The following is a 20,842-nucleotide window of genomic DNA, read 5'->3' as shown; positions in this document are numbered from 1 at the left end:
TTGGGGTCCATTTCTGAGGGTCCTGTGATAGTCATGGTTGTGAAAGATCAAGGACAGAGTCTGTGAGTGCAGTCTTTGACTTGGCATTCTCCAGTGATCTAAATGAAAGAGTACTGCTTGCAATCTAATCCTTTAAAGTTGCAGAGAAATGCAGTTTAAACTTAAGATGATTTGGCCTACAGTTTGATTGCTGGTAAAAATAAATACTTATGGATTTTTCCTTGTCTCTCCAAAATTGTAGTAAAAGTAAATCCAACTATGTTTTACTATGTAGGATTTCCACAGAGCCCAGAAGGAGGAGAAAATCTCATCATTTAAACTGTACTGTACAAATTTTAACTGAGATCATTTGAGACATTTGTTTTCTCAGCTGTAGGAGGAACATATGTTGCATTTTGTTCAGTTAGGATTTCAACTGGAGGAATGCCTAATCACTCAGCCAGTTTCCATTGCAAGAAAGTAATACTGGCTCCCAAGTCATCATTTTTAAGAATATCCATAATCAGGTGATGTCCTTCCATTTCACTGTTGCAGTATTAATAACAATAGGGATCCCCTTCCAAGGGTTGCCCGATGTCCGGCCAGTATACCAAACCTTTAGGTTGCTTTATTTTGTGCCATATGTCACATGTATGCTCCTTGTGTAGTGTAAGGTATAAAGGTGACATCCTGGCCTACCATCGTCAGAACTTCTTTGTCGCCAGTCCAAACACAATCTCTTGATAGTCTATCTGAATGCCTGTTCCTTTGCTGGTTCACCAAGTCGTTGCAGATAAGTGCCCTATTGGGGGTTTGTTTTACTTATCTTCTTTTTATTGTATTGTTGCTTGTGGGATTTCACTTCATCCAAAAAGGGTAAATGCCAGTGTGTGAGACAGATTCCCCATAAAGACCATTACAAACAGTGTCTGTTTTACCTTGATGCTTTTTACAACCATGTGTACTGCTCTGTTTGTCAGGCCTTTGTTCCTAAGATGCTTTGTAGTAGACTTTCTTCTTTGATGCTTTATCTTGAAAACCAGTGTCCTAAGCTTCTTGCTAAGGATACAATGGAGGGAACTTCCTGCTCTGAGCGACAGCTGTCTATGAAGAAGGCCAAGAAATCTAGGCCAGAATCTTCCGCTATTCAGGCTCCTCCAAATGTCCCTCCCAAGGTGAGTGATTGTCCGGAAGTCTGCCTGACTTTATTGTTTGGCTCTTCTGCCATGATCAGGTTGGAGGCCCCAGGGATCCAACTTTAAGCATGTCAGAGAAGGCATTGGAGCTGTCCACTTCAGACATTCAGGAGGAACATTATTACCATTATTGAATGCCGGCATGGTTCAGAGATTTTAAATTGTACAAGGAGGACATCCCATTGAAGAAAAAGCAGATGACTAAACATATTTCTCCTGCCCCTAAGGATCTACAGAGTGAATAACAGTCCTTCACTTGGGCTTGTTTAGTGCTTTGATGGTTTTAAAACCTCCTCAGGGAGTTTCTGTTCCAACCCCCCCAATAGTCCTCCACGCCACTTCAGACCCAGAGAACAGTATTCCTCTGAGGAGGAGGCAGATTTGGATGAGGAATATTTTGCTTACTCCTCCCAGATACCCTCTTCTTTGGACTATGGCACAGAAGAGGAGGAATCTGCCAGTCCTGATGCTCCCTTTGAAGAAATTACTTTTGGGGACACAATCTCCAGGATGATGGAGTTCTTTACATGGGATTGTGCTCAGCTTTCTGAGATACAAAAAAGATATGAGTTGTTTTGGCTGCCTTGTTGGATGCATTTTCTAATGCTTCTAAGGCTCCAGACTCTCATCCTCTTGCCCCCAAGAAGCCAGATAGATTCTATAGGGTGCCCGAGGACTGTACATTTTTGTACAAGTGTCCTTCTGCTATCCCCTCGGTGATGTCTATAGCTTTTGGCAAGCCATCTTAGTCGCCTCCTTTTCCTAAGTTGCTTCCCTCTGATAAAGATAGCAGAACCATGGAAAGACTAGGCAAGAAGGTTTATACCTCTGCTACCTTGGCTTTTAGGGCTGTTAATTATCAAACCCTTATGTCCAGGTATTTGTAGGCTCTCTTATCCCAGGTCTGTCAGATAATTTCTGATCTTCCAGACTGAGGGTAAAACTTCTGCTGTTCCCTGTTAGGGACTTCCTCCCAGGTGGCTTGTCATTCCATCAAGTGTAGTTATGGTGCAGCAAATGCTTCTTCTAAAGCTGTTGCTTTTGGGTCAGTGATGAGAAGGTATTGGCTACGGCTTCAGCCTTTGCCTGATTATATTAAGGCTAAGTTGATGGATGCCACTCTATAATAAACACTTGTTTGGCGAGGCTGCTGCTGATTTAAGTCCCTTCAGTATAAGGGCAAGGCTTTACAGGAGCAAATACTCCTAGTACTCTCCACAGCCAATATCCCTACCCAATCAATCCACATAGTAAAACATCTAACTCCCTCCATGTAGCCCATCTTAATATACGCAGCATAAACAACAAAATACCTAAACTACAAACTCTAGTAGAAGTATACTCCTTTGATATGCTCTGCTTAACAGAAACATGGTTAAAACCTTCTACCAAAGACAATGAATTCCTTCCACCTGGATATAACATACTAAGACTTGACCGAGTAGCCAAGAAAGGTGGAGGGGTAGCTATTCTATTTAATTCAGGACTACAGCTAATCACCTACAACTGTAAAACACCTCTTGATTCCAATGCCGAAATTCTCATCGCCAAACTTCAAATTAACATTGCCAAATCCATCTATATCATCTGTATGTATCTTCCACCCAGTAATAACATTTCCACTATGGAAAATATTCTTTGCTGGCTTTCCCAATACTTGCCTCAAGAAACCATAATCCTAGGAGATATAAACATTGACTGGAGCTGCTATCGTAGCATCCTCCCTACAACCCACATCAATCTACATGGTTTTACTCAAGCTATTACATACCCTACCAGGATCAATAAAACTAACCAGAAAGCTAGCATATTAGACCGGACTCTCATAAACCATCACCCTCACAACTATGATTCAAGAACCCTCCCTGATGATGTAAGTGACCACTCACTTACCTATATTATCAGACACAAAACCCATACTCCCAATCCTAAATCTATCAAAAATATCAGATCCAAAAGAACTTTAACCCTGAGCTATTTGAAAATGAACTAAGAACATGCAATTGGTCTCCCTTAAAATACCTCCCTTTAGAAGAAGCCATCAAGTACTTTAACTCTAAATTTCTGGATATTCTCAACAAACATGCTCCAACCAGATTAATTAGAGTTAAAACCAACTCTGCCCCATGGCTTTCAAAAGCAACCAAAGACAAAATGTACCTTAGAAATAAACACTGTGCCAAATGGAGAATGACTAAAAACCCTGTTGACCAACAAACCTTTAGACAGTTAAGAAATGACACTAAGAAAGCTATACTCTCCGATAAAAAAAATACTACCTACAATTCTAACAAACTAATCAAAACAACCGTCAAAAATTCTGGGCTAGCATAAACCAACTACACCACCCAGGTCAATCCACCACACCTAACCATCAAGACACTAACCATACTAACCCCATAAATACAGCCAATACATTCAATACCTTCTTTACAAATACTATCCAAAGACTGGCTAGTCAGCTAACACCTAATAGCTTCACAATACCCACCTATAACTCTACCTCACCCCCTCCTTTTCATTTACAACCTGTCCCAACTACATACATCCAAACCCTCATACAAAAACTAAAACCATGCTGTCCCTCTGCAGATCAACTACCTGCCGATTTTCTACAGCTATCAGCCAAATCTATATTTTTCCCTGTTTCCATTCTGATCAATAGGACAATTACAGAAGGTCACATACCTAGCCTATGGAAAGTCTCTCATATTATCCCTCTCCATAAAGGCGGAAACTCTAATGAGCTCTCCAACTACCGTCCTATTGCCCTTCTCTCCCCTCTAGCAAAGATCATGGAGAAATGTATCCATAGGCAATTACTTGACCACGTAACACAAAATAACTTACTTTCCAGCTGTCAACATGGTTTCAGACCTTCACACAGTACTACCACTGCCCTCCTTTCCTTTACAGATTATATTAACAAAAATAGTAACCTTAATAACCTATCCTCGGCACTATTCATTGACCTGTCCAAAGCATTCGACATGGTCAATCATCAGATTCTCCTCAACATACTAGAATCACTATCATTTGATGCACCTTCTATAAAATGGTTCCAGTCCTACCTAGATAAGACAACAGGCAGTTATTTGGCATAAGACTCTTTCTACCCTCCAACCAGTTTCACTGGGTGTCCCTCAAGGGTCTATACTTGGACCTCTCCTCTTCTCAATATTTATTAATGACCTTCATCTAGCTATCCCCCAAGCTACATGCATACAATATGCTGATGACTCGACACTTATATGCTCAGCCAAAATCACATCTGAACTTCTCTCTCTTACCCAGAAAGTATTTAACACAGTTGAACAATGGTTTACACAACGTTGTCTTCTTTTGAACCCCAAAAAAACTAAACTCCTCCTCTTTAATCCAACCCACAAGTCCTCTCCACTTGATTTCTCAGTTATATCCACTAACGGCACCATCATATCACCTGACACTTCTACCAAACTACTGGGAATCACCATTGATAACAACTTGAACTTTGACATCCATATCAACAACACAATAAAAACTGTCAACAAAAAACTTGGCTCCCTCTACAGAATTAAATCATACCTTTCTCCCACAGCTAAAACAACTATAGCCCATACTCATCTAATCTCTACCCTCCTCTATGCCTCACCGATTTTTACTAACCTTTCAAAAAATAACCTCAGCAAACTGGAAACTTCCTACAATAATATTGCTAGATTTGCAACAGGTAACCCTTACAGAACCCACCACTGCTTAAATATAAAGCAGCTGGGATGGCTTGAACTACAAAACTTGATTAAATTCCATCAACTAACCATTGCCCATAAAACTCTTTATAAACCTTCCTGCACTCCTAGTCTATCTACCCTCATCACTCCATACACAAATCTAAAATCACTGCGTTCTTCTCACAAAAATTTTTTATACATTTCTAAACCTAACAACAAAGCTGGCGAATCTCTCTTCTCCAATGCTGTTGGAAAAACCTGGAATCTTCTCCCCAGTGACCTCTCCTCTCTTCCCTCTCTATCACTCTTCAAAAATAGACTAAAACCCTTCCTTAGAAAACACTGGTTGTGCCCCTGTACTAAACCTGACTAGGCAACTATCTATCTAATTGAACTAAACTCTGCCTAGCCTTCACTACTCAGAAATTAGTACATATTTTATCCCTATTAATTCTGTTTTCCTCCCAAACTTCACTATGCAGAATCTCCCTTTACATTTCCTACTGAAAAATATACTTGTTTTTCTTCCTTTTACATTATGTATATACATATCCTGACTCCCCTCTAGACCTTAGTCTTTCTGTTTATATATGACTTATAACTGCATGCTGTATAGTAGAAGCATTCTCGCACTACAAGATTTTTCGTTTATCCTCGCAGAATAATATGTTTAACTGCAATATTGTTTTTCTTTTTATATATAATTAATTCTGCTATTTAGTTATATTTCCTGTTATTTTTTTTGTGTTTAGGTACCTGAAAATCTGCTAGTTTAATATGAATATTTTCATTTAGTCTTATTTTGTATATTGATTACTAAGCTTTTTCATTTATCTGTATTGGAGCTTATCTCCTTGGGCCTCTACTGAAAATGGACATATATCCAGTTAGTCTAGCCCGGTCAACAAACATAAAATAATAATAATAAATAACTTAAGCATGTGTTGTCTCTGTTGTGCCTAAATTTCAGAGAAACTACCTAATAAGCCAGCCTTTGTTCACATGCAGTCTCACCCTCCTCCTAAGGGTAAAAAAGGTAGCAAGAGGGGTCCTCCTGTGAAGGCTACTCAGACGTCTGTGCCTTAGAAGTCTCCTTTTCGTAATAAGCTAGGCGCTGTCTGGCTATCCTATTCTTCCCAGCCACTCTCCTCTTTCTCTTTGCCTCTCTCTCTCTCCCTCGCCCTCCCTCAGCTACAGATTACTCAAGATTCCCAAGTTTGCCTATTATCTGCCATGGTTATTTCATTGCTTGGAAATTCCTTTCCCCTTTATGGGTATTCCTCAGTCCCCTCAGGAACAACTCTCCTTCTTTCCAGAGGTGCTTTGGGACCTTTTGACTCAGGGTTCTATTCAAGAGGATTCTATTTGTAAACAGTTGGCCAGTTCCTTTTTATTTATTAATAATCTTAGGTTTATGCCAAATGGCAATTATACATGCAACACAGAAGGAATTATTTATGCCCTAAGATGTACTTGCAATTTATACTATATTGGAGAGACACTTAGACGTTTTAAGGTGCACCTCCAAGAGCACATTAGAGATATTAAAAAAAAATTGGATAGTCCTCTTGGTGGGCATTCTTTGTCTCTATACAACTCTAATCCAGAAGATTTGCAGGGCTGTGTTCTAGAGAAGGTTGAGATATGCTTAGGGGAATGTATTAGTTTAAAAGATAAACTTTTAAAGAAGGAAACTTTTTATTTTAAAATATGGCACTTTGGACATCTTTGGGCTCAATAAGGAATGTAATTGGAAGTATGTGATTTAATAATTGTTATTGAATAATTGTTTAATTGTTTAATTGTGTTTCTTGGTATATTTAAAGGCTGGCTGTAAGTGTAATTTTTACTCTTGCAAGGCTTGTTTGCCGAGGCACTAAGGATTTTATTAAACCTGCCAATTTTGGACCTGTGGCATTCTTGTGGTTATTTTTCTTGTGCTTTGTGCTCTAGTGGTATTTTGGTTTTATTGCCACAGATCCTGCTAACAACATACCTTACATGTTTTGAGATGACCTGACAGATGGTACTCAAAGGTCAGTTGAGCAGCATGTCCTCCAACATAATGAGAGGGTTCCAGAACCAGTGATGTGGGAACTATTCACATTTCTAATGGTCTTTCTTCTGTGGGTGCTGCAGCCTCTACGAATGTGTGGTATCACTATATAGGAGAGTGAAATCTTCACTCCATTAACCCTTTTAACATGGTGGTTTCTTCTAGTATAGTAGCCCTTTCAGCAGAAGTATGCAATTTACTAGATAGGCTTGAATCTTTGTTGCATAAAGAAACCAGCACCCATATGAATATTTTATGCCTCCAATGCTACATTGAATTAAATATCACCCCAGAGGTCTGAGAGCATTTAAGACTCCAATTACACCTTTTGATGAGCGGAATCCTGATGATGTCATCTTTCACAAAAGGTGGATTGAAGCTGTACATCAGTGTTCCACTGAATGGGTTCGGATCCTAATTGATAGGGTCCACCTTACAAAATGGCAGCTCAAAGAAGAAATAACATCAGTGAGCATGGAGCTGCAAAAATATTTATTCTATGCTAAGTTGGAGAAAATGCTCCGAGATGTCAATACCAGGTTAGTAGATCTGGAAAATGAGCTGGTTGAGCATAAAAGTGGAAAAATTAATGGAGATATCAAAGACTATAACTTGGCCAAGGTGTTTCTATGGAAACACAAGGGTAATAGGTCTTTCTCCAGTTTTGGGAGGGTCCAAAGTTGTTATAATACTTCCGCTGCCAGCTCAGTCTCTTTTGCTACTGTGGAAGAAGCGGAAACCACCATGGGGGCTGATAGTGAGATAGAGCACTTCCTGCTCTTTCACAATCCCAACATTCTGCAGATTTTAATAGACGCTTTTGGAGCAACAGTAATACTAAATTGTATAACAACAACAGCAAAAAATGAGGCCGTAATGATGGGGGATGATTTAAGAACCCTGGAAGAAACTCAAGAGGTCAGAAGAATAAAAAAAGTGATGGAATTGACAGGTGTAACTTTTTGAAAGACACTCTAGTCATTAATTTGTCTATATGTGAAGTTCCTGATATTGTTTTATTTCTGCTAAACCTAGGGCTTAAATTTATACCGACGGCGTTGCCTTGGTTACATACTATTCCTTCTTAGTAATAATTTACGTCTTCTAGATTTTTGTCAGAAAAGCAATGTTTGTGAGCAGCCTGATGTTTGTGAGTTCTGAGGATTCTTTCCATTCTTGACATTCCTTTCAGGATGATTTTGATGGGTATGCTGTTAATGCATATAGCAGTTTAAATACTAACTTATTAATGTGAACAATTACTTCATCTCTCCCTTCACTAAATAGCATACAAGGCTATATCTGTACTTTAAATTTTGTGGCTGAAAACTATATTGGAATTGCATTAATAATAAATCTAATGTATGTTATAATTTGAGTAGAGAACAATGGCTGGCTTTTTCTGAATTTTGTAAGGATAAAAATCTGGTGGTAAAGCCATCAGATAAAGGTAATCAGGTTGTAATTTTGCATTATATCCAATATCTTGATATGTGTTATGCTCCTCTCAAAAATGTAGAAGTGTATGAAAAATGTGATATTTCTGAATATTATGAGTCTGTCAAGGAGTGCCAATTTTTACTTAAGGCTCTAGGTTGGGTTATTTCACTGCCGATGATTTGGAAAAGAAGATTAATGTTTAAAATAGTAATATAGCAGTATTTTATTGCCTACCTAAAATACATAAGAATCTTGAAAATGTGAGTGGTAGGCCAATTGTTCCGGCAGAGAAGTAGTTTTTGAAACATATTTGTGTTTTGTTGCATGAATATTTGAAAGTATATGCTTTGGGCACGTCTTATATCAGAGATAGCCAGGATTGTCTGGATAAAATCAGGGGCTTAACTTGGAATAGTAATATGTATTGGCTTAGCCTGGATGTGAAAAGTCTCTATAACAATATTAAGCATAATGTAGGGGGGATAGAAGCTTTGCTACATTTCTTGGGTGATACACCTATGTCTCGTTTTTTGATAGAATTTGTCTTGTTTTGTTTAAAAAACTTTTTTTTTATATTTAATGGGGAGGTTTTTCATCAACTTCAAGGCACTGCCATGGGAGCAGCTTTTGCCCCCATGTATGCCGGTTTGGTAATGGCCAAGTTTGAGGAAGATTTTATATGCCACAATGATTTCTGTAAATCACACAGGTAGTGGCATACTTTAGATTTATAGATGATTTGAATTTTTTGTGCAGGGGGAAGAAATTGATGCACAGTTATTTATTACTGACTTACAATCCAATAGTATGGGCTTACAGTTTGATGGAATCCAGTTAGGCTTTGAGGTAAAATTTTTGGATATACCCCTTTGTAGTCTGGAGACTGGAAAATATGAAGAATTTGATCAAATAAATTTGTTTTTGCATGGGGGTAGTTGTCATCCTCACCATTTAATTTAAGTCTTGCCCTATAATGAATTTTTGAGAATCAATAGGTTATGTAATACTAACTGTACATTTAATAAGGAAATATTAGAGGCAGAAAAAATGTTTATATGACATGTAGTAACTGAGGCAACATCTAAAATTATTGAAATGAGATATGGAAAAGGAAATAATGAAGTGGTTTGTAGGAAACTGTTTGGTAGATATGGCAGGATTAGAAATATGTTAGATACCAAGGCTTCTGGCTCACAGAATGAGGGTAATAAAAAGATCTATTTTCTTACCACATTCAGTGTAATAACTGATGAACTGGTCAGGAAAGTCCGGCAATTCTGGCCTATGTTACTTAGGGATAAAGATTTAAAACAAGTTTTATCTAGTCAGGTTAACATTTCCCACGAAAGAGCCAGAAATTTGTCAGATATGGTTATACATAACCACTTTTCCCCACCAGATGTCAGTGTTATTAGGGATATCATGATTTGTAATGGTACTAGACTGTGTAAACAGTTGCTCAGTTCCTTTTTATTTATTAATAATCTTAGGTTTATGCCAAATGACAATTATACATGCAACACGGAAGAAATTATTTATGCCATAAGGTGTACTTGCAATTTATACTATATTGGAGAGACACTTAGAGGTTTTAAGGTGCGTCTCCAAGAGCACATTAGAGATATTAAAAGTAAAAAAAAAACTGGATAGTCCTCTTGGTGGACATTTTTTGTCTCCACACAACTCTAATCTGGAAGATTTGCAGGGTTGTGTTATAGAGAAGTTTGAGGTATGTTTAGGGGAATGTATTAGTTTAAGGAAGGAAACTCTTTATTTTAAAATATGGCACTTTGGAGCCCTTTGAGCTCAATAAGGAATGTAATTGGAAGTATGTGATCTAATAATTGTTATTGAATAATTGTTTACTTGTTTGTTAATTGTGTTTCTTGGAATATTTAAAGGCTGACCGTGAGTGTAATTTTTCTCTTGGAAGGCTTGTTTGCCGAGACACTAAGGATGTTATTAAACCTGCTATTTTTAGACCTGTGGCCTTCTCGTGGTTATTTTTCTTTTACTATTCAGGCGGTGCCTCTGTCCCAAAGGGGGTGGGGGTTTTACTCCAGGATGTTTCAAATACCCAGAAAGGAGGGTACTTGGAGAGCAATTCTAGACATCTCTCATCTAAACACTTTTCTGAAGGTGCCCTCCTTTTGAATGTTGTCCCTTCAGACTTTTTTCCCTCTTTTGCTTCCTTAGGCTTGTATGGTGTCTCTGAATCTCAGGGATGCTTATCTCCATAGCCTGGTCCATCCCCTTTACAGGAAATTTTTACATTTTCTGTTGCTTCCTGGCATTTTCAGTTCTCTGTTTTGCCCTTTGGCCCTTCTACTGCCCCAAGGGTATTCATCTAATGCCTTGCTCCTGTGGTTGCTTTTATTGGGCTTCAGGGGATCCATTTCTTTCCTTACTTTGATGATCTCCTGTTTCAGGCATCATCTCCAGAGATCATATTGCAAACTCTTCATTTTGCCATTTCCCTTCTGTGAAGCCTGGGTTTCACAATAAACTTCTCTGCCTTGCTTCTTCTGAAAAACATGTTTTTTCTGGGGTGCAGGATCCAGACTGTGCCTATGTTGGCATCCCTGCTCCTCCCAAGGCCTTAACACTCATTTCCTTCTTTCAAACTCTTCTTTCTATGGCCTCTATAACAGCCGGGGAGTTTCTGAGAGCTTTGGGATTCGTAACTTCCACCATTCCTATGCTCCCTCTGGCCAATCTCGACATGAGAAAGTTTCAGTGGTTTCTGAAGTCAGTTTGTCTTCAACATGTGCCTGTCGTAGAGTTTGTAATTTCTCTTCTTACTTGTCTCAAGAAGGAACTTCAGTGCTGGATTCGGCAGTTATTTGTACATCTAGGGCTCCCTTTTCATCCCCTGCTTCACTCTCAGGAGCTGATCATAGACACTTCAGACGTGGGATGGGGAGCAGCTTTTGGCTCCCTATAGGTGCAGAGGGTGTAGTCGCCTCATCTACAGAAAGAGCACACCAGTGTCAAAGAGATGAGAGCTCTTATGACTTTTCCTCTTCTCCCCGGGACATCTCAAGGTGTTTACAGACAATACCACAGTGATGTGGTATGTAAACATATGGGGGGGGGGACGAACCTCATCTTCCTTGCCAGTTGGCACTCCTGGTGTGGGAACTTGCTATTCAGTATCAAGTGACTCTTCATGCTGTTTACATTTCTGCAGGTCAAAATATTGTGGCAGACACTCTGAGCAGGTCCTTCACTCAATCCCATGAATGGATGCTCCTTAGAGATGTGTTTCTGGCCATTGTCCATCAGTGGGGTACTCCTCAAATAGATCTTTTTTTCCTCCCCTCTGAACAGACAACTTCCTCCCTTTTGTGCCATGATCCCAGGTCCTCTGCTGTGAAAGATGGATGCCCTATCTTTGTATTGGTAAGGGATGTTTCCTTATGCCTTCCCTCCTCTTCCCCACATTCTAAAAGTCTGGTTCAGAATTCAACAGGATGCTGCCAAAATCTTGTTGGTGACTCCCTTTTGACCGAGACAGCATTGGTTCCCTCTTCTGCATTTAACCAAGGGCAATCAGCAGAAGTTACCTCATGGGGTGGACCTACTCGCACAAGACAAGGGATCTCTGTCTGAAGACGTCCCAAGTACTAGGGATAAAAGTGCTTGACATGGTTTATGGTTTTTATCTCTTCTATCAGTTTTTGTCCACATAAATATGTGTGGTACATGGAACGAGATTTGTGAGTTGGATTTTTGTCTGTTTGCTATAATTTGTGACTATTTTTGCATCTTTTTTTTTTAAACTGGATTTGGGCCTGTTTGCCAAGCAACTCCTTCTTGATCCTGGGACTGTGTCACTATGTGAGGCAGTTAGCATTAGCTGTATTTTTATGCTTCACATTTCCACACTGTTTTTCTGTTTATAGATCTCTCATCTATTCCAACCTCTCCACTTAGACACCTTTTTTCCCTGAGGATGTGCTTAGGGTCCTACAGGAGACCAGGTAACCCAATACTAGGAAATCCTACTTATCCAAATGGAGGAGGCTTTCTGTTTGGTGTCTTTCTTTTAACCTGGATCCACTTTCTGTGGATGTTCCTTATGTTCTCTCTTATCTGTGTGAATTGCTGAATGCTGGATTGGGCTATTCCTCTGTTAAGGTCTACTTATCAGCTATCTCTGATTGTCTGCCTTTATCTCATTCTTTACCCTCTAGATTTGAGGCTGAACAATTCCTTAAAGGCATCCTTCATATTAGGCCTCCCAGGAAGCCTGTTCCTCCTCCCTGGGATCTTAATTTTGTTTGGAAAATTTGACTCCAGCTCCTTTTGAGCCTGCAGCTTCAGCTTCTCTACAACATTGGTCTTGGAAGGCTATACTTTTTTGGTAGCCCTTACTTCTGCCAGACGGGTGACTGAGCTTCAAGCCCTTTGACTTGTCCTCATTTTTTGGTGTTTCATAAGGACAGAGTGTCCCTTCATACTAATTTTTCTTTTATACCCAAGGTGGTGAATGAGTTGTTTATGAATCAGTCTATTTTTTCCCTTCTCCACAATCTACCAGTGAGAAGATGCTGCACACATTGGATGTGCATAGGCAGCTCAGGTTTTATTTGGAGAAAACTAAGACTATTAGGAAATCTGATCAGCTTTTTGTTTCATTTCATCCTAGGTCCTTAAGATTAGCTGTGGCCAAGCAGACTATTTCCTCTTGGATTTCTAGAGCCATTCCTTTTTGTTGTTCCTTTCATGGTAAGAGCTTTCCTCCTTCTGTTAAGGCTCATTATACTAGAGCTGTTGCTTCTTCTAGTGCTTTTTTCAAGGGTTTGGATACTAATTATATTCTTGAGGCAGCTACCTGGACTTCTGTGCATACAATTACCAAATACTATAAGTTGGATGGGATTCCCAAAGCTAGAGCTGGTTTTGCTAGGGCCATCCTTCATGGCTACCTAGAGAGCTCTGCTGGTGCTTCCTCCTCCCTGAACTTTGTCAGTCCCCGTAGTGTAATGAATACTGCAACAGTGAAATGGAAGGACTTAGTACAGTTATGTAAAATCTTGCCATAACATTAGATATCCTTCTCTTCATTGTTGCAGCATTCACTCCATCCCTCCCTCTTCCACCTGGTCCATTTCTCTTGTGGATGCATTAGTTACCTGTCTTTCTTGGACTGGCATTCATACTGGGGCTCTCAATTCTGAGGATTGTACATCCAGACATCACCTTTATGGCCCTATATTTTGCAAGAAGCATACATGTGATGCACGGCATACCTTAAAGCGAACTAAAGGCTTTGCTGTACTGGTCTAACGTCAGGCCGCCCTTGGCAGGGGTTCCCTATTTTTATGAATACTGCAACAGTGAAGAGAAGGGCAACTACCATTCTGGTAAGATTTTACACAGTTGTATTTTCTTCCTAGACCTGTGTTCCATATCTTTCGGTGTGTTTTCTAATAGATCTAGCCAAGTTTCTTCAGCCAACAACTGGTGATTCATAGCCATCATTATATTGTTATCTTCAGCCAGATGATTAGAATGGGGAGACGATGCTCCTTTTATTTTTGACATTTCCTTATCCCATCTCTTCAGATACAAGGCACCTATGGAGTTGAATTTTGTACTTCCTGCAGTATTTGCTGTAAGGATGCCGTGCATGCTGAGGGGTCATGCTCCCCTTATATGCCAAGCTGATGATGAAGATGACTGACATTTTACAAGTGAGGCAGAAGCAGTTTAGCTGGCTGTACCTCCTGGCAGTTGTGGTTTGACAAATTTCTTACTCTTGACTGATTTAGTACATTTCTTTGGAGCAGATCTGAGTATGTTAAAGCAGCCATGATAAAAGATAAATACATCTGGACCTCTGAAAAGTGAGCAAATTACAATTTTATTTGTCCTAGGTAAGTCAGTGATAATTCAGAACTGTTAATAATTCCCCATCTTAAACAAACATCTTTACCCTGGAACTAATCTTGCAGATATTATTTATTCTTGCCTGGGCTTTATTTAATAATGTATACAAATTATATATTTGTTGAAAGAAGTTCTCCTAGATCTGCCCCATAATGATGATCTCCTTTTCAGAGTTGATTGGAGAAACTTATTAAACGTATTAATATTGTAGCAGGCCTTTGATGAAGAGATCTGGGAGCGAAGTGATTTTTCTGGAATACTAAGGCAATTGCAAATGATTGGTGAGAGGAGGAGGGATGCTTTATATACAAACATCAGCTGAGATAAGGCATTTGTAATCTTCAGAACTAGAAGGCTTCCCTGCCTGGGTGCAGCAGTCATGAAAAGTTTTGCCATCTAAGACATTGTTAGAGAGGAGCCTTTCTCTCGGTGTACAATTAGAAATTTCTCTGAAGATGGACACAAATTACATTTATTAGCTTGAAAAACAAAATGTATTTGTATGCACTTACTCTTTAAGTCTTTTGAAAGTGTTGCAGTGGGGTTAGTGTTTCTTATTATGCTTAAATGATAATAGGCTGAGCCATTGTGTAGTACATAAAGGTTGCACTGTAGAGGTGAAAAAAGCAATGAACAACGACTTTCGGGGATACAAAAGCAAAGTTTAATAGTCTATTATAATACCAAGACGAATAACAAAACAAAGTGCAATAGGACCAAAAATGCTTAACTGTGTTTTTCATTCTACCCTGAAACTTCCTCAAACATGTCATTGTTTATAATTTTTTTCACCTCTACAGTGTATTTTTGTGACAGAATTTGGTGGTGGGTAGCTTTTCTCAATACCTCTGGCACTATGAGTCCTTCCGAGTTTTTTGTTCATTTATCATTAAGCTTTTAACCATGTATCCATACAGACAGAATATGCCCATGAGTACTTCCATGACATTCGTTGTAGGACAATGTTTGATGCTACAGTTCTCCATATTTGAGATGTACTTGATGAAGGTTGAGTACTAATTTGGATGAAAATCAAGATACACGAGCTGTGGGTACATTTACTTCAAATGGTGGTACTCACTAAAGATCAGGTTATCAAATTTATTATGAATTGTTGTCAGGTAGTCAGTCTTACATTGTATGCAATGTGGTTTTGATGTTTGTCCTGCTTTGTCAGAGAGAGAGTCTTACGGTATATGTAATACTGTTTGAAGTTTGCTCTGCTTTGTCATAGTGTCTTATGGTGTATATAATACAGTGCGAAGTTTGTTTTTCTTTGCCAGAGCGATAGTCTTACAACATATGTAATACAGTTTGAAGTCTGTCCTGTTATGCCATTATGTGCTAAGAAGAATGGCGTATCATGATTTAATAAGCATATTTGAACATGTGGTTGTTTCTGTATTAAGACAAAGCATATGTATACATTTGCAGAAAAGATAGCAGCCCAAAACTGATGTCTGACAAACTAGTCTTTGTAAAGATACTGGGCCAGCCATCGTGTAGCCAGTTTTGTTCTCTTGGTTCTTGACAATCAAATAACATTACCTAAAATTCACAGTATGTGTTCCTAAATGTTTAAAACTGAGACTTGTATGGAGTCAGTCATTTCTATCAGAGTAAAATACTTTTGTCAGGTTAAGAAAGAAGTAAACATTTTCTTTGTACCACTGCCCAACTCTGGGGAAATGTAGACATTGAGGCTCATCAGGGCTTGGTGATGGCTTTGTCCGTGATCTTGAAGAAAGGGAGAAAAATGCAGATCGGACGATTATTACAGACACAGTCTAGTGCAATAATGGTCATTTTAGTTTCTTCACCTTTTGACTATATGGCACTTACTTTTATGCAGCATTCATATGCAATCTTCCCATGAGGTTCTACTTTCCATGGAAAGCTTTCTACCATCAAAAATTTGTTGCTATCAAAACTAGACTACTTTTATTTGTATTATTAAATGTATGTGTTACTGACACAAAACTGTTTATGGTAACCATGGCATTGAGCTACCCATTTTCAAAGTTTTAAAACACGATAGTAATGTACTGGTGAACATTGTTGACAATTTTTATCAGTCATGCTGACATGACATGCTTTATATATTGCTATTCAAGAACATTCAGTAATAGTTTCTATATTATCCATAAGTATCGTAACAATATAGCATTTATTTGTGTCATTTGTATATCACAGAGTAGAAAACGTCACGTTCCTTAAATGTGTCTGTTTTGATTACGAATTCAATGAACTTAAGTTTTGTAGGTTGATGGCCAATCTCATGCATTCAGAGCAATCATAAATCAGGTCATTTATACCCAATCAGTTATTCTCCTCCTTCTTATGTATTAATGTAATAACTTGCCCTTTGGAACAATTTTCTGATTCTGTTTTGCATAGTTAATGTTTGAGTGTCTATATCTAGAAAAGAATATGGGGTCCAATTTCAAAAGACTTGCCATCAATGTAAGTGACCACTTACATGGAGAGCAGGCTGAAAGCAGGTCTTTTGAAATCCAATTCCAACAGGAAGCCTATTTATAGATAGATCTTACACTTAAGTAACTAACTTACACACTGAGGGCAACTCTTTTGGAATCTGGCCAATAGTTAACAGCATATTTGCAGTGGTGAATAAACAATGTCTGCTTAATTCTATAAGCGCCTGTAGGACAGTATGTTTAAGAGAGAAGAACTTGGTGTGGGCAGTTCTTAATTAATTCCCCCACCCGTATTTCACTAAATAAAAAAGATTTCACTGGTTAAAAATTGTATTTATTTATTTATTGATATTTGATTACTGGGAAAATCTGACTGTGTAGGAGCTCATTGCCAGTGGAGCCCTGGGAAGAAAAAGCTACAAAGTATTACAAAACATTTTAATTTTACAGCCTTTAAAAGTAATAAAAAAAGTTTAAATCATTATGCTAAATTAGACATAATATGAAACATTGGTTAAGAACAGATACAAATTATATGCCAATGATTTAATAGGTAGAGAAATTTTAGCCAGTTTACAGAGAAATTAAAGGTAAGTTAATACAATACAAACAGGAATTGCAATGCAAAAAGAAAAGCAGGCTTATGGTATATTTACAGAGAAATCCAGGGAAACAAAATCAAATTATAAGAGAAGAAGGGGGATTAAAGAGATATAAGGTATGAATATGTATTTGATCACATTTAAGGATACAGTTTATCCTGGTGATGAGCAAGAACTGAGGCAGTTTTTGGCTAGGAGGTCTTTCAGAATGGATTTGAAGGATTTGAGGGAGGGTATTGACGTGCTGGAGAGAGAGATAAGGAGTTCCACTCCTTAGCAACATGGTGCAAGTACAGACAATGCCCAGCAACATGGTACAAGTACAGACAATGCCCAGCAACATGGTACAAGTACAGACAATGCCCAGCAACATGGGACAATGCCCAGCAACATGGTACAAGTACAGACAATGCCCAGCAACATGGTGCAAGTACAGACAATGCCCAGCAACATGGTGCAAGTACAGACAATGCCCAGCAACATGGTGCAAGTACAGACAATGCCCAGCAACATGGTGCAAGTACAGACAATGCCCAGCAACATGGTGCAAGTACAGACAATGCCCAGCAACATGGTGCAAGTACAGACAATGCCCAGCAACATGGTGCAAGTACAGACAATGCCCAGCAACATGGTGCAAGTACAGACAATGCCCAGCAACATGGTGCAAGTACAGACAATGCCCAGCAACATGGTGCAAGTACAGACAATGCCCAGCAACATGGTGCAAGTACAGACAATGCCCAGCAACATGGTGCAAGTACAGACAATGCCCAGCAACATGGTGCAAGTACAGACAATGCCCAGCAACATGGTGCAAGTACAGACAATGCCAGCAACATGGTGCAAGTACAGACAAGTACCCAGCAACATGGTGCAAGTACAGACAATGCCCAGCAACATGGTGCAAGTACAGACAATGCCCAGCAACATGGTACAAGTACAGACAATGCCCAGCAACATGGTGCAAGTACAGACAATGCCCAGCAACATGGTGCAAGTACAGACAATGCCCAGCAACATGGTACAAGTACAGACAATGCCCAGCAACATGGTGCAAGTACAGACAATGCCCAGCAACATGGTGCAAGTACAGACAATGCCCAGCAACATGGTGCAAGTACAGACAATGCCCAACAACATGAAAGCAAGTACAGACAATGCCCAGCAACATGGTGCAAGTACAGACCAGACAATGCCCAGCAACATGGTGCAAGTACAGACAATGCCCAGCAACATGGTGCAGTACAGACAATGCCCAGCAACATGGTGCAAGTACAGACAATGCCCAGCAACATGGTGCAAGTACAGACAATGCCCAGCAACATGGTACAAGTACAGACAATGCCCAGCAACATGGTGCAAGTACAGACAATGCCCAGCAACATGGTGCAAGTACAGACAATGCCCAGCAACATGGTACAAGTACAGACAATGCCCAGCAACATGGTGCAAGTACAGACAATGCCCAGCAACATGGTGCAAGTACAGACAATGCCCAGCAACATGGTGCAAGTACAGACAATGCCCAGCAACATGGTGCAAGTACAGACAATGCCCAGCAACATGGTGCAAGTACAGACAATGCCCAGCAACATGGTGCAAGTACAGACAATGCCCAGCAACATGGTGCAAGTACAGACAATGCCCAGCAACATGGTGCAAGTACAGACAATGCCCAGCAACATGGTGCAAGTACAGACAATGCCCAGCAACATGGTGCAAGTACAGACAATGCCCAGCACCAGCAACATGGTGCAAGTACAGACAATGCCCAGCAACATGGTGCAAGTACAGACAGTCGCCAGCAACATGGTACAAGTACAGACAATGCCCAGCAACATGGTGCAAGTACAGACAATGCCCAGCAACATGGTACAAGTACAGACAATGCCCAGCAACATGGTGCAAGTACAGACAATGCCCAGCAACATGGTGCAAGTACAGACAATGCCCAGCAACATGGTGCAAGTACAGACAATGCCCAGCAACATGGTGCAAGTACAGACAATGCCCAGCAACATGGTGCAAGTACAGACAATGCCCAGCAACATGGTGCAAGTACAGATAAGTACAGACAATGCCCAGCAACATGGTGCAAGTACAGACAATGCCCAGCAACATGGTGCAAGTACAGACAATGCCCAGCAACATGGTACAAGTACAGACAATGCCCAGCAACATGGTGCAAGTACAGATACAGACAATGCCCAGCAACATGGTGCAAGTACAGACAATGCCCAGCAACATGGTGCAAGTACAGACAATGCCCAGCAACATGGTGCAAGTACAGACAATGCCCAGCAACATGGTGCACAAGTACAGATGGTAGATTTAAGTACAATGCCCAGCAACATGGTGCAAGTACAGACAATGCCCAGCAACATGGTGCAAGTACAGACAATGCCCAGCAACATGGTGCAAGTACAGACAATGCCCAGCAACATGGTACAAGTACAGACAATGCCCAGCAACATGGTGCAAGTACAGACAATGCCCAGCAACATGGTGCAAGTACAGACAATGCCCAGCAACATGGTGCAAGTACAGACAATGCCCAGCAACATGGTGCAAGTACAGACAATGCCCAGCAACATGGTGCAAGTACAGACAATGCCCAGCAACATGGTGCAAGTACAGACAATGCCCAGCAACATGGTACAAGTACAGACAATGCCCAGCAACATGGTGCAAGTACAGACAATGCCCAGCAACATGGTGCAAGTACAGACAATGCCCAGCAACATGGTGCAAGTACAGACAATGCCCAGCAACATGGTGCAAGTACAGACAATGCCCAGCAACATGGTGCAAGTACAGACAATGCCCAGCAACATGGTGCAAGTACAGACAATGCCCAGCAACATGGTGCAAGTACAGACAATGCCCAGCAACATGGTGCAAGTACAGACAATGCCCAGCAACATGGTGCAAGTACAGACAATGCCCAGCAACATGGTGCAAGTACAGACAATGCCCAGCAACATGGTGCAAGTACAGACAATGCCCAGCAACATGGTGCAAGTACAGACAATGCCCAGCAACATGGTGCAAGTACAGACAATGCCCAGCAACATGGTGCAAGTACAGACAATGCCCAGCAACATGGTGCGCAAAGTACAGACAATGCCCAGCAACATGGTGCAAGTACAGACAATGCCCAGCAACATGGTGCAAGTACAGACAATGCCCAGCAACATGGTGCAAGTACAGACAATGCCCAGCAACATGGTGCAAGTACAGACAATGCCCAGCAACATGGTGCAAGTACAGACAATGCCCAGCAACATGGTACAAGTACAGACAATGCCCAGCAACATGGTGCAAGTACAGACAATGCCCAGCAACATGGTGCAAGTACAGACAATGCCCAGCAACATGGTGCAAGTACAGACAATGCCCAGCAACATGGTACAAGTACAGACAATGCCCAGCAACATGGTACAAGTACAGACAATGCCCAGCAACATGGTGCAAGTACAGACAATGCCCAGCAACATGGTACAAGTACAGACAATGCCCA

The sequence above is a fragment of the Protopterus annectens genome, chromosome 1.part2, assembly GCF_019279795.1.
Source record: "Protopterus annectens isolate FY-2018-M chromosome 1.part2, PAN1.0, whole genome shotgun sequence".
NCBI lineage: Eukaryota > Metazoa > Chordata > Ceratodontiformes > Protopteridae > Protopterus > Protopterus annectens.
The sequence above is the reverse complement of the archived record's forward strand: the minus strand, read 5'-3'. Positions refer to the sequence as shown.